We start from the raw sequence: 14,664 nt of genomic DNA on the forward strand, positions 1-14,664 counted from the left end.
AATATACTGATCAACCTGGGTGATATGTTGTAACGTTGATCTCAGTAGTCATATGAGAGAGAGAGAGAGAGAGACTGTGCTAGAAGATTGGAACTAGACCAGCTAAGGACAAAGTATCTGCTACAAGATTACCATATGCGTATTGATAATAAAGCTTGTTTGAATAAACAACATGAGAACTGGCTTGAGCTTAACTGAACAGGCAAGCCTAGCTGCTTAGGCAGTAACATTGCAAACAAGATAATTTCTACTGACGGACCTCCTAATAACTTAGAATTGTAGAATCTCTACAGTGTGGAAACAGACCATTCAGCCCATCAAGTCCACACACTGACTCTCCGAAGAGCAGCCCAACCAGACAGAGCCTCCTACACTCTAACCCTACATTTCCCATGGCTAACCCACCCAGCCTGCACATTCCTGGACATTATGGACAATTTAGCATGGCCAATCCACCTAACCTGTACATCTTTGGACTGTGGGAGGAAACTGGAGTACCTGCAGGAAACCCACGCAGACGTGGGGAGAATGTCCAGACTCCACTAGACAATCACCTAAGGATGGAATCAAAACCAGTTCCCTGGCACTGTGAGGCAGCACTGGTAACTGCTGAGCCACCGTGCATCCATGTATTCTTTTTCAAGCCCACCAGAAGTAACAAGTAGAGATATTTACCATGTTATTGAATATGCCAAACATTCTTTAAAGGACTCATGGGAAACTAAAATGCCATTTGTCAAATCTCATTTGCTGTTGCATGATTCTGCATAAGTATCTCATAATTGGGATTTAGCAAACAATTTTAAAAGTATTTATTCACAACAATGTTCAAGTTTTTGGAGGAGCAGAAAGGTTTGATGATGGTAAGCATAGAATCAGAATTCTGTGTTCGGGTAAACAGAAAAGTGTTAAGAAAGACCTTTTTTTACATTCAAGTAAAACACCACCAATTTTTACTCACAGCTGGTAAAGAAGTGAAAATAAAATCAATGCTGGAAATGAGCCTATGTACAGACATACAAGTTGGGATCAGCAGCGCAGCCAGTCAGCCACTTGACTCTGCTCTTCCAGTTGATAAGATCAAGGATGATCAAATTGTGGCTTAAACTTCACTTTCCTGTCCACCTCTAGTACCATTGGCTCCTTCATCAATCAAGAATCTATCTAACTCAACCTTAAAAATATTCAAAAGACCCTGCTTCCAGTGTTCTCAGAGAAGATGATACGCCAGAGAGAAAGAAAAATATCTTCTCATTACTTTCTTAACTGGTAGATCCCTTTTGAGTAGTGCACTCTAATTCTTGTTTCTCCAACAAACGTCCACTGAACATCCACCCTGTCAAGTCTCCTTAGGATCCTATGTGCTTCAAAGAATAACCTCTCATTCTTTGAAATTCCTGTGGATGCAGCAATCTGGTCAACCCTTGGTCATACAATAACCCCTCTATCCCAAGTGAATGTAGGAAATATTTTGTTTTCCCAAAAATTGAGATTTGTCTCAGTGAGCAAATAACATTACTAGCTGAATATCATGTTTTTTCACGAAGTGAGAGTTGTGAAGCGTTTTTTGGACAGCTTCCTGCCATGAAGGTTCGCAGGTTTTCTCATCTTCTCTTAAAAACCTTACCTCATTAATTGCCTACCACACCAGCATGGTGCCTCACACATCCAATTTCCACCCCATCATTCCTGGAGCACATCGCCACTGACTGGATTTGACAGAATTCACTGGCATCCTTTGCGCCCACAAGCTTTAAAAGCCCATTGTGCATCCAGATAAGCACAGACAGTGTGGCATGCCCCTCATTCAGCTCCTCACCCCTTCCTCACCACATCTTGATTCTGACCACCCCAAGCAGGTCCTGAATTGGTATGAAAGGCTGTCCTTGACTTAATGACTGGGAACCCCAAAGTGAAGGTCTGTTGACAACTGTGACAAGCCTCCAGGCTTTGAAGCTGCACTAAATAGCAAGACAAGACAACAGTAATATGAGCCTGGTATCCTTGGGGGAGATGCACAAAAATCCAATACAAGGGAGTGAGCGTCCAGGCAAGTCAAAGCAAGTGAACACTCTTATAGCAAGTAAAGAGCTCGAAGACGCTGCCTGATTCAGTCCATGAATTGCGTGCATATCCCTGAGCACAAAGTATCCCTGCTGCAGCAGTACAATGATAGTGAGCCAGTACAGCCCACAACGCAGCTTTGAAGTGCAGAAGTGATCTGTAAGTGAATCAGAAATGTGCAATGAGGGTTTTTAGAGAGTGGCTTATGTTGGACATGGGGTGTGTATAGTATGACGATACTATAGCTTTTAGAGGTGCATTTTGTCCTGTACTTTATTTGAAGGAAAGTTGAGACAGAGGTGGCAAATGGTCTGCTCAAAGCCAATAAAGCTTGTGAGGCTTTGGGTTTTTATTTCTTAAATTTGGAACAATAGAAGCAGCTTGACTGGGTAGGGTTAAGCTACCACAGAACCAGGATTTTCAGTGTTAGTTTTCAGCAGTTGCTGGGGTCTTGAAGTTGGATATGAAGATCTAATTCCTCTCTCTGTTCCAGCTAAAAGTTGGAGTTCTCTTCCTGCTGCTGAATTACATGTGAGACAATTTATTTTACTGAATTTGTCTTTAGCAAGGATGTGTTTATGGGATGTTACTATATTGAAACCGTTAATTAGTGATAGGTGATATATGTATTATTTTGATAGGGTTACAGTCAAGGTAATTATAGACAATAGACAATAGGTGCAGGAGTAAGCCATTCTGCCCTTCGAGGCCAACACCACCATTCATTATGATCATGGCTGATCATCCTCAATCAGTATTCTGTTCCTGCCTTATCCCCATAACCCTTGATTCCACTATCCTTAAGAGGTCTATCCAACTCTTTCTTGAAAGTATCCATAAACTTTGCCTCCACAGCCTTCTGGGGCAGAGCATTCCATACACCCACCACTCTCTGGGTGAAGACGTTTCTCCTCAACTCTGTTCTAAGTGGCCTACCCCTTATTTTTAAACTGTGTCCTCTGGTTCAGGACTCACCCATCAGCGGAAGCATGCTTCCTGCCTCCAGAATGTCCAATCCTTTAATAATCTTATACATCTCAATTAGATCCCCTCTCAGCCTTCTAAACTCAAGCATATACAAGCCCAGTCGCTCCAATCTTTCAGCGTAAGATAGTCCCGCCATTTCGGGAATTGACCTCGTGAACTACGTTGCACTCCTTCAATAGCCAGAATGTCTTTCCTCAAATTTCAAGACCAAAACTGTGGACAGTATTCCAGGTGCAGTCTCACCAGGGCCCTGTACAGCTGCAGAAGGACCTCTTTGCTTCTATACTCAATTCCTCTTGTTATGAAGGCCAGCATGCTATTAGCTTTCTTCACTGCCTGCTGTACCTGCATGCTTGCTTTCATTAACTGATGTACAAGAACACCTAGATCTCATTGTACTGCCCCTTTACCTAACTTGACTCCATTTAGGTAGTAATCTGCCTTCCTGTTCTTGCCACCAAATTGAATAACCACACAGTTGTCCACATTAAACTGCATCTGCCATGCATCCATCCACTCACCCAGCCTGTCCAGCTCACCCCGTATTCTCCTAAAATCCTCCTCGCATTTCACCCTGCCACCCAGCTTTGTGTCATCAGCAAATTTGCTAATACTACTTTTAATACCTTCATCAGCTTGTTTTATTTTTATTTTATCTTTATTTTAATTGTAGTATTAAATATAAAGTGTGTTTTGCTTAATATCAAGTAGAATTATATCTAAAATACAATGTCTTACATTTACCTTTAAAATAAAAAAAACATAGGGTCTGGACTATCTTCTTAATATACTTTGAGGAGGTTTTGCCTGGTCCATAACAGTAGCCAGTACCCATGGAACATGTCCTGAGACATTGGTGTCCAGTGTCCAACATGGAGGTCATTTGGAGTAAGTGGTGGAGCTGAATCTGCCAAATGCTCACTCTAGTTTCCTTGTTGAGTTTTCCTGACATCTAGCTTGTTTTGCTAAGGCGGGGTTTTAAATATTAATGAGACATTAACAAGGCATTTAACCATCAATAAAGAGCATCATTTAGCATCTCACAGCTGTCCTCGGAGAATCTCATTGCACCGTTTATGAAAAACAGAAAAGGTAGAGCATTCTGATCTTGCTGTCAAGATGGGCTTCATTGGACTGACCGTATTATGCTGCCAAACACCCCATTGTGGCCCATGTCACTCAGATCCCTGTCAGATTCCATACTCCATTTTCCTTTCAAAATACAATCGACATTTAATGGACTCTTTCATTTTCAGAAACTCCATGCATGTCTGTCAGGGAAACCATATTAGATTCCCTACAGTATGGAAACACGCCCTTCGGCCCAACAAGTCCACACCGACCCTCTGAAGAGTAAACCACCCAGATCTATTCCCTTACCCTATATTTGCCCCTGACTAATGCATCCAACACTATGGGCAATTTAGCATGGCCCATTCACCTGACCTTCACATCTTTGGATTGAGGGAGGAAATCCACGTAGACACAGGGAGAATGTGCAAACTCTACACAGACAAGGCAGAAATCAAACCTGGGTCTCTGGTGCTGTGAGGCAGCAGTGCTAACCACTGAGCCATTGTGCTGCCCCTGTTGAATGCAGTCTGCTATGATGTGCCATCACATTAGGGATCAGTTTATCTTGGCTGGCTGGATGGTTGGTTTGCAAAGCAGCATGATGTGAACAGTATGGGTTCAATTCTCATCACTGGCTGAGGTTACCATGAAGGAGTCACCTTCTCAACCTTTCTAATTGCCTAAGGTATGGTGGCCCTCAGGTTAAATCACCACCAATTGTGTCTGTCTAATAAGGGAGCAGCTCTACAATCTGCTGGCTTGATTAATGAAACTCAAAAGGGTAGGCAGGTTTTATGAGTATTTCCTGTCCCGTATGGTTTGTAGTACGATATTCTGGATTAGTGGTGCTGGAAGAGCACAGCAGTTCAGGCAGCATCCAAGGAGCAGCAAAATTGACCTCTCCACGCTTCAGGCTCTCTGCCTTTATTCCTGATGAAGGGCTTTTGCCCGAAACGTCAATTTCAAAGCTCCTTGGATGCTGCCTGAACTGCTGTGCTCTTCCAACACCACTAATCCAGAATCTGGTTTCCAACATCTGCAGTCATTGTTTTTACCTTGTAGTACGATATGTCAATTCTTGATTTTGATGCTGTTGAAAATGATCTTACATAAATTACACTTAATATGCCATTAAATGATTCAATATTGTAAAACTAAATGTAGGTGGAGCCTTAAAAATTATTTTAAAAACCAGCAAAATGAAAACCAATGTTTAATCAAAATGCTTTGAAAAGAAAATTGCAGGCAAGCACTCAAATGAAGGTTGATTTACTGGGAGTCACATAAAGCATTGTTCATTCTGAGATTTCAGATTTCAGTTCTATCTGGCAAAGTGACTTTTCAAAGTAACCCCTTCAAGAAAACAGGACTAAGGGATTCCACTTCTTTCAGGAGAAGCCCTTCTGGGAGTTAATCTATTCATTATTTTTATCCTTTCAAGCAACACGTTCCCTCCTGAAGTGTCCAAACAGAAAATACAGCAGCTGCATTATTTGGATTTAAACTGTGTGACGATGTCTGACTCCGCCTCTTCATTTACTTCAATGTGATACCGAGCTAATGACATGGCTGTACAATCTCTGCTAAGTCAACAGCATAGCAATAAGCAAGTGAAAATATTTAAAAGCCTCGGCACCTCCACGGGAGATTTATCTGTAATGGCCAGGGAATTGGAATTTGAAAATTGTAATGAACTTCTGTAGGGGACCTGGCAGTGACCTCTTTCCTAATCTTAGCCAAAATAATCACACAAAGATCCCAATTTTATATTTAGTCAAAATATGAAAGATGTAACAATACCAGCCTAGATTTTTCCCATCATTTTTGTGTTAATTTCATTGGCTAAAATATACTTTAATAGAGCATTTTAAGCAATGAGGCATCAGTTCTTCAAGCTCCATAAGACGACACATTTCTTAAACACAACAGGATCTGTTATCTTATCTTACTGCATTTTAAGGTCAATGTCAATAGATGGTAAGAGGAAGTTACTGAGGGTCAGGGATTATGATTGAAAACAGTCCTTGATGGGTCTCCATAGGTTGATCAGCAGTCAGTATCTGCACAGCTAATAAAATCCCAGAGCTATCTCTCCAGGATCAGATCAGGAAAATGTCATTTTTGAGCTGACAGTAACATGATAAGAAAGGTCTTTGCGAAAAAATAAATTTCATATTTAACCCCCTGAGCACAGAGCTGATCCTTGGGAGGTTTCCTTTTGCATGTTGCAGAAATTTTCATGTGGCTTATAATAGAATTTCTGAAATATTTTAAAGAGGAGATGGTTTAACATAGCCAGTTATGGCTTGACTTTAACCGTGCCGTTGTAAGTCATGCAATAAATTACGTGGACCGAATGCAATCTTTTGTGTAATAAATGTTTGTCAGTGATACCAATATTGCACAAAAAAACTCCAACTAAAAAAAATGCTACACATAAAACTAACACATCTGTTTGTGCAAGCTTCTGTTTTGAAATAAAATACATACTTCGTTGGTAGAATTCTCCTGTATTCACCCTATTAGTTGAGTTTTAAGGCTATTGGTCAGAAGATTTCATCAGTGTACTGGGTTTAACAAAGAGTGGTTTAAAATTCTGCTACACATCTCTCACTCCAAGAATCCAATTAAATTTCACCTGAGACTTGGGACAAAAACATTGGAAGAATTCCATCTGTGAATCTGAAAATTCAGGGAATAAGAGTCAAGGCTCAGGCAAAGCTGGCAGGTCGACAGTGGAAAAATCTAATAGTGCGCTTGTACATAAAAATGTAATTTTAATTGTCAAAAATGACACATCAAGCTAAAGACTTGTGACACTTTAGGCATGTCATTCTTCCTCAAATTATCAGTTTGATTCTTGTGACATGTGGGAATGTGGTTGAAAATGATGCACATTTGGCATGCTTTATGTCAGCTGCAAGTACTTAGTACATACATATTCATCTGCCATATGCAACATTATTAACATCCAGTCTGAAGACTTTTGGTATAGATAAACACAATTGAAATTGTTCATTGAAGGGCAACTTCCCTTGTCTTTCTATAAGTTCCCAACTTCCCATCTTACCAGCTCTGAGAAACTCTTCTGGTTCTTACTGTGACTTTGAACAGCATCCAGACATGGGATTTGAACAAGCCCTTGTGCACACTTCCATATTTGCAATTGGATGATTTCTTTGCCACACATTTGGGACTATTTTCTTTTGCATTTTGAAACTGAATTTTCCAAAATAGCTTCCAATATACACACATATGAGATTACACATCCCATAAAGTGGAAGAGGTGATTTGTCTACAAAGTTATCACTTGTGTACATAATGAAGAAAGATAATGCAGAATTATGTCGATGTGGGGCAACAGTCCTTTCATGAAATGTTTGTAGTGGAAAAATCAGGTTTGATTCCAGTATAGGAGTACAGATTACATTGTGGCCTCCCTGGATTGCAGAGGAATCACAGCCTTTGCTGTAAAGTTCCAAAGGATAAGTTTCTTGTCAGTTCTCAACCATAAATCTCTACATAATTTAATAAAGTTCCATAATCATTCAAGTAGTATTCAAATAGCAACTCTATAAGTGTGTATATCTTTTTAAACAAAACAAGGTGCAGCAGATAATTTTACTAGAGGCCCTTGGTGAAGTCGATTATGTGAAAGCTTGCTGTAGTTGTGATACTTAAAAATCAGTGTTCTTGCACAGCATTGCTCCTTGTGTCTCTTCATTGCTATTGCTTCTAGCTGTATATTGGTTTTTCCTTTCTGTCTCTATTTCGCTATTTTGGCTGTTTGGATCTCCCTATCCCTGTTCTCATGCATACACACACCCTCCTTGCCTGAGTTTCCACTGTCTCAGACTATAAGACGTGTGCATGAAATAAACCCAGCTGGCTCATTGTTTGCATGTACTGCACGCCCCCACAAACACCGCCTCCCTCCCCCCCCCACCCCCCTCCCCAACCAACTCCCCCAACCCCCACAACTTTGGAAACCTGGGCATCAGCATTTGCTGAAAATCTTTCTGCCAGTCAGGTTCTGACCTGAGGATTGGACTGCTACTCTTTTAGAGGGTGTGGAACCTGAGACTTCTAAAGAGGAGGACATGTTTGTTGACTTTATGCTGCCAGATCATTCTTACATAAACACTTTCGGATAAGTTTTAGGTTCGGGGCTAACCTTCAGGTAAAACTTGAAACTAAAATTGATCATCAAAGCAAGAGTGTGAGCATTTGCAGGACACCAGAAATGAAACATACTTTAAACAATGAACAGGAAAATATTGATGTGTTCCTAACCTCTGGTAGATTACTATGGATTCAATACATGCCTCCAATCCATGAAAGCTTAACGTTTAAAAGGATACATATCTAGTGCTGGATTGCCATAGACTGGAAACAACCGATTGGATTGCTCAAAATTAAAGGAAAAGTTGTGAGCGTTAAATGTAAAGATTTTTCCTTTCTTTTAAGGGGTTGAATACTGATCAACTCTACCTGCCTGCAAGATCCAACAGCAGTTTCCACTCGACCGACAAGTTATTTAAAAACATGTTGAAAGAGTGCATTATCATTTTAGCCACAGATTTGCCACAGCAGTGGGAAATGTTGTGCCGAAGATCAAGTCACACTTCCACATGTTAGTCTTATAGATAAACATGCCATCTTTCAAAGAAAAGGCTTTGATGAGCCCAAGTTCAGTCAAATTAACATAAATTTGACATTCCTGAGGAAACTCGATGCAACTTTTCAGATTCAAGTTCAGCTCTGCACTCAATCCAAATAACAATAGGAATGTGGGAACATATGAGATTCCACTACTGCCTCATATGCCCTCTGGGCAATTAGGAATGGGAAATAAATGCTGACCCTAGCCTGGTCCTCATCCCATCCACAAATAAAGAAAAATGCGCCATTAAGTTAGGTCTCAAGGAATCAGCACCTTATATACTTTGGTCCATTTGAATCCATATCTTTGGTAGTTTGACCTAATTAAAATAAAACTTTGCCCAAAAGAATTTCAAAATTCCTGGGAAGAGTCCCAGGCATGAAGACCTCAGTTATGAAGACAGATTGGAAAAAAAAGATGTGTGAAGCAAGTGTTTTTACACCGAGATAGGTAGGTGCCAAGGAAGTGCTTCCAGACCAAGTGGTAGATGTACTTACGCGAGCAATATTTAAGGTGCATTTAGACAGACACATGAACAGGCAGGAATTGGAGGGATATGGACCATGTACGGGCAGATATGATTAGATAAGAATAACAACATGGTGGGCTGAAGGAACTGTTCCTGTGCTGTACTGTTCGATGTTCTGAAAGTTAAAACTGTTTGCTATGTGGAAAGGAAATCTGAGAAGAAATCTGAAAGAGGTTTTCAGAGGTGTTTGTATAGAATAGATAGGGAGAAACTGCTCCCAATCATAAATAAAAACAAAGGAGACAGCGTCAATTTAAAGGTAATTGGCACAATAAGAAAAGCGATGAGAAAAATATTTTTCATCCAGTGAGTGGGGTTAAAGTTCTGAATGGACTTTCTTAGAGTGTAGGAGGCAGTGTGAGAGTAAGAGGCAAGACCAACTAAAACATTCAAAAGAAAGTTAGACTGTCATTTAAAAAGTAAGAAAGTGCAGGGTTGAAAGCAGGAGAATGCTGTTTCAAAGATCAATGAGTTAAATGGCTTCCTTCTGCACTGTAATAATTTGATGATTCCATGAATTCCATTGCACTTTATGTGGAAAAAGCATTTTTTTTGTTTCCATCACAAGTTTTGAAATTATGCTGTCTTGTCCCGAAGGCTCCCAGCAGAGCAAATTGCTTCTTTCCACTTTATTGAATGTGTTTGCCATTATAAATATCTTACCAACCCCTAAAATTTCAAAAGGAAAAAGGTGAGGACTGCAGATGCTGGAGATCAGGGTTGAATCCTGATGAAGGGCTTAAGCCCAAAACCTCGATTTTCCTGCTCTTCGGATGCTGCCTGACCTGTTGTGCTTTTCCAGCACCACACTCTCGACTCTAAAACTTCTAAAGTAAGATTATAAACAGCAATTCAAATACTTATCTCCTTTCATGTCCTTTATAGCTAATCTATCCCAGGAGATCCAACTTCAGCTCCCTTGACCCTCTTCCTGATAAACTGCTCACCACCCAACTTTCTATTCCTGGTCTTTTGTTGGTGAGTATTGTTAACTGTCCCCTCTTTCCGCTCCCATCCAGTCCTCCATTATCAAACCTCTCCTCACTAACATCGCTGTTAATATAAACATTCATTCTGTCTACAGCCTCCTTAACTTCCACAAAATCCTTGAAGGTGTCATTGGTTCACAAATCCATGTCAATTCTTTTCAGGAACACCATGTTTGATTTGTTGCAATCACGTTTCTGCCCTTTCCCCTGAACTAAAGCAGGTCTTGTCAAAGTCTAAAATCATAAGTTATGTGACTACGACAAAGGTAAACTATCCACTTTTGTCCTTCTTAAACTGCCTACAGCTACCAACATGTTAATGCACAGTCCACCCTACTATGCCTGTCTAAGTCAGTGTGACTATATTCATCTGGTTCCTGTACATAGATATTGTAGATAGAATCCCTACGGTGTGGAAACAGGCCCTTCAGCCCAACAGGTCACATCAACCCTCAGAGGAGCAGCCACCCAGACCCATTCCCCACATTTTACCTCTGACTAATGCAATGAACTGACACGTCCCTGATTACTATGGACAATTTAGCGTGCCCAACTCACCTAACCTGCACATCTTTGGATTGTGGGAGGAACCCCACACAGACACAGGGAGAACATACAAACTCCACACAGATAGTCGCCCAAGGCTGGGATCGAACCCGGGTCCCTGGTGCTGTGAGGCAGCAGTGCTAACCACTGAGCCATCATGCCACCCCATGGAAAGAGGTTCCATTCTTATCTGTACAGTCATAGTCAGAGGATCACTTTCAATAGCTTTTCTTCCTCTGACATCTCTCAAGCACCTACCCTTGGTTTCGTCACATTTCCAGTTACATACCCCTCAGCAGCAGTATTTGAAAGCACAATGTTGGGATGAAAGCACATGAATGCTGATGATGACCAACTGTCCCTAACCGCCAACTCACTTGACTCCTCCACTAACCTCTGAAATTGTCAGGTTAGACTGTGATGAGCTGAAATTCCCTGAGAAGGTCAAAGCTGTTGGAGTGGAGCTTTTATATGAGCTTCAGGATGCTAATATCAAGAGTAAATGCAGCTCTTGAACCCACACCTGCTGGCAGCAAGACTAGCTCAGGAATCTTTCTGTAGGTGGCTTTCTAGTTGGCTACCTTCATACTCACCATCGCCATCCTGATGCTGCAGGTCCAGTCAGATGTTTGGCAGCTCTGGAGACCAAGCAGACCTATATGAGAGCGATTGATGCTGCTAAGGCAGCTTGGAGACCCTGAAAGCTCCTCGGTATGGAGGTACCATTGAAGGCCTGCACAGCAAGAAAAAAAACAAACAAAACCTGGACCAGCACAGCAATCTGCTTGGATCTGGAATGGTCACAAAATGCAACCTTTCATCCACAGTGGCCAATCAATGAGACATGAAGGTTTTAGCTCCAGTAGCACCCCCAAGGTCCCTTCAGGGATTCTGCCTTCAATGCACTCAATCCTCCATTCACATTTCAGCAGGAGGAAAATTACCCCAATTGGGCTTTGGCCAATGTAATTGGCTCAAAGTGCAGTGCTAGAAAAGCACAGCAGTCCTCACTTTCTCCAATGTATTTGGCTGCCCAACTCTGCAAACCAGGCAACCCATGTCTGATACATGGCCTGCACATGGACACATTCCCCAGCAACTTCAGTATCCAGTGTCCCAGAATTGCTTCTCTTATTTTCCTTCTCCCCACCCACCTCCAAGTCCAAAATTATGGAGCCGTGAGAATTCAGTCTATTGCTTTTGGTCCCCACCACACAATCCATTCCCTGGGCCCTGACCCCAGCCAACCTCCTAGCTAATGTGATATAATGAGATTCATCGTAATTAATGATGATTTTATGATTATATGACTCTGTCATTGGTGAGTAGACAGCAGTCCAGAATGAGCATGTCCATTGCGAGGTAATGTCTTACCTTCCAATGGCGGGCATCCCCAGTAGAGAGTTCTCTATAAGGGAGATCTCCTTCTTTCCCTTGGAGACCTGGGATAGAAAGGGTTGCATCCAAAACTTACATACAATAAACATTCAAGTAGATTTACCAGATACCAAGCAGTATATAGTTTCTCCAGCCAAGAGGAACTGGTTTTCATGTTTACTCTCACTATTCCATTTGCAAACCATATTTGTTTTTAAAGGAGTTGCTTTAAAGATTTTATTGCACTTCAGTGCCACACTCCCGACCTATCACCACCCCATATGGTGGGGCAGAAAGACAGATTGGAGAACCTAATTGTCCATGCAGCAGGCCATGGAGGTGTTCATGTCTACCTACTGTCTGCTACTCTTCTGAGTTCATACCGAGCTCAGGTGTCCACAGACTGGGAAAATATGGAGTTGGCCAAATATCCCAATCTTCAATGATGGAGGAGACCAGCACATCTGTGTAAAAAATTAGGCTGACCCATTTCCATCCAGAAGTGGTGAGTCGATGATCCATCTCAGCATTGAGATCTCCAGCTTCACTGATGTCAATCTTCAACCAATTTAATTCACTCTATTTGATCGCAAGAAGTCACTGAAGGCACTGAACTTTACCATGGCTGTGGGCCCTGATAACATTCCAGTATTAGGATGAAACATTTATGCTCTGGAAAAAGATGCATCCTCGTAAAACTGTCCCAATACAACACTGGTTTCTATGCATCAATGTGGAAAATAGTCCACATACATCCTGCGTGACAAAAAAAAATGACAAATTAAATCCAGCCAATTACTGGGCTATCAGTCTACTCTTCAAAGTAATAGAAGGATTTGTCAACAGTGCTATCAAATAGCATTTACAATGGAATAACCCGCTCACTGACCCTCTGTTTTTGTTCTGCCAGAGCCATTTGGTGCCTGACCTCATTGCAGACTTGGTTCATAATGGACAAAAACAGTGGAATTCTGAGGGCAAAGTGAAAGTGAATATTTTTTGACATCAAGGGCATATTTGACAGAGTGAGACAACAAGGAACACTGGCAAAAAATTGGACTCAATGGCAATTGGGAGGGGAACGGAGGGAAGCACTCTCCTGGTTGGAATCAATCCATGGCACAAATGAAGATGGTCATGGTAGTCAATTATATCAATCCCAGGATATCTCTGCAGAAGTTCCTCATGGTAGTGTCCTAAGCCTAACTATCTTCAGCTGTTTCATCACTGACCTTCACTACATCATTAGGTCAATGTGGGATTGATCGCTGATGACTGCACAATGTTCAGCATCATTCACAAGCCTTTAGGTACTGAAGCAGCTTAAATCGAATGCAGAAACACCATAATAATATCCAAGCCTGAGCTTACAAGTGGGAAGTCAGAAAGTGGGAAGAAACATTTGTGTCACACAAGTGCCATACAATAGCCTTCTCAAACAAGACAGATTCGAGCTATTGTCCTCTGCCACTTAATAGTATTTCCGTTGCAGAGTTCCCCACAAATCAACATCCTGGAAATTTCCACTAGCCAGAAGCTGAACTGAATCAGGGAAGGAGGTTGCAATATGCTAATCCCTCTTGACTAGTAATCCAGAAAACATGGCTAATGCCATCTTGGCAGATGGTAAAATTTGAATTCAATCAAAATCCAGAATTGAAAGCTAGCATAATGGCAAATATGTAATAATCATTGTCATTAAAAAAAAACTGCATTAATGCTCTTTAGGGAAGGAAATCTTTTGTCCTTACCCTGGTCTGGCCTCACGGATTTCAGATCCACAGCAATGTTGTTGACTCTGAAATTACTCTAGCAAGCCACTCAGGTGGCTTTGTATGCTCAGTTCAACAGAATGCCAGGAGGATGGTGTCACCTACCCCAATAGTTCCAGACGCACTATTCCCTCTGTCACTGCTGCAGACGTTTTCCCGAGAGGAGATCCGAAAAATGCGACCAGTCCTGTGCCCTTCGATCCTGTGCAGACCAGCTGGTGGAGGTATTCAACAACATCTTCAACCTCTCCATGCTTCAAGCCAAAGTCCCCACCTGCTTCAAGAAGACCACCATCATCCAAGCACCAAAGAAAATTCCATGTGCCTTAATGACTACCGCCCTGTGGCTCTGACCTCCATAATCACGAAATGCTTGGAGAGGTTGGTCATGGCCCACATCAACTCCAGCCTTCCAGCCTGCCTCCATCCCCTACAATTTGTCATACTGGGTCAAACAGGTCTACAGGAGACATCATTTTCCTAACCCTGTTCTCATCGCTGTAACATTTGGACAACAAGGATACCTACATCAGACTCCTGCTCATTGACCACAGGTCCACCTTCAACACCATAATCCCCTGCAGAATCATCTCAAAATTCCGGGACCCATGCCTCAGCTCCGCCCTCTGCTACTGGATCCTCAGCTTCCCCATCCACCGACCG

At 41.8% G+C, this 14,664-nt stretch overlaps 1 long non-coding RNA gene across 1 annotated transcript in view; it reads left to right on the forward strand.

Annotated features, from left to right (window-relative positions):
* Nucleotides 1-2,186: 2,186 nt before the first annotated feature.
* LOC148147298 (uncharacterized) overlaps nt 2,187-14,664 on the forward strand; it is a 90,362-nt gene continuing 77,884 nt past the window's right edge. The window contains exon 1 of the long non-coding RNA XR_015759864.1: nt 2,187-2,223. This is a non-coding gene — a long non-coding RNA (uncharacterized LOC148147298). The remainder of the gene's footprint in view (nt 2,224-14,664) is intronic.

The sequence above is a fragment of the Chiloscyllium plagiosum genome, unplaced genomic scaffold, assembly GCF_037043375.1.
Source record: "Chiloscyllium plagiosum isolate Xiang-an unplaced genomic scaffold, Cpla_swu_hap1 HiC_scaffold_17, whole genome shotgun sequence".
In the NCBI taxonomy this organism is placed as follows: Eukaryota; Metazoa; Chordata; class Chondrichthyes; order Orectolobiformes; family Hemiscylliidae; genus Chiloscyllium; species Chiloscyllium plagiosum.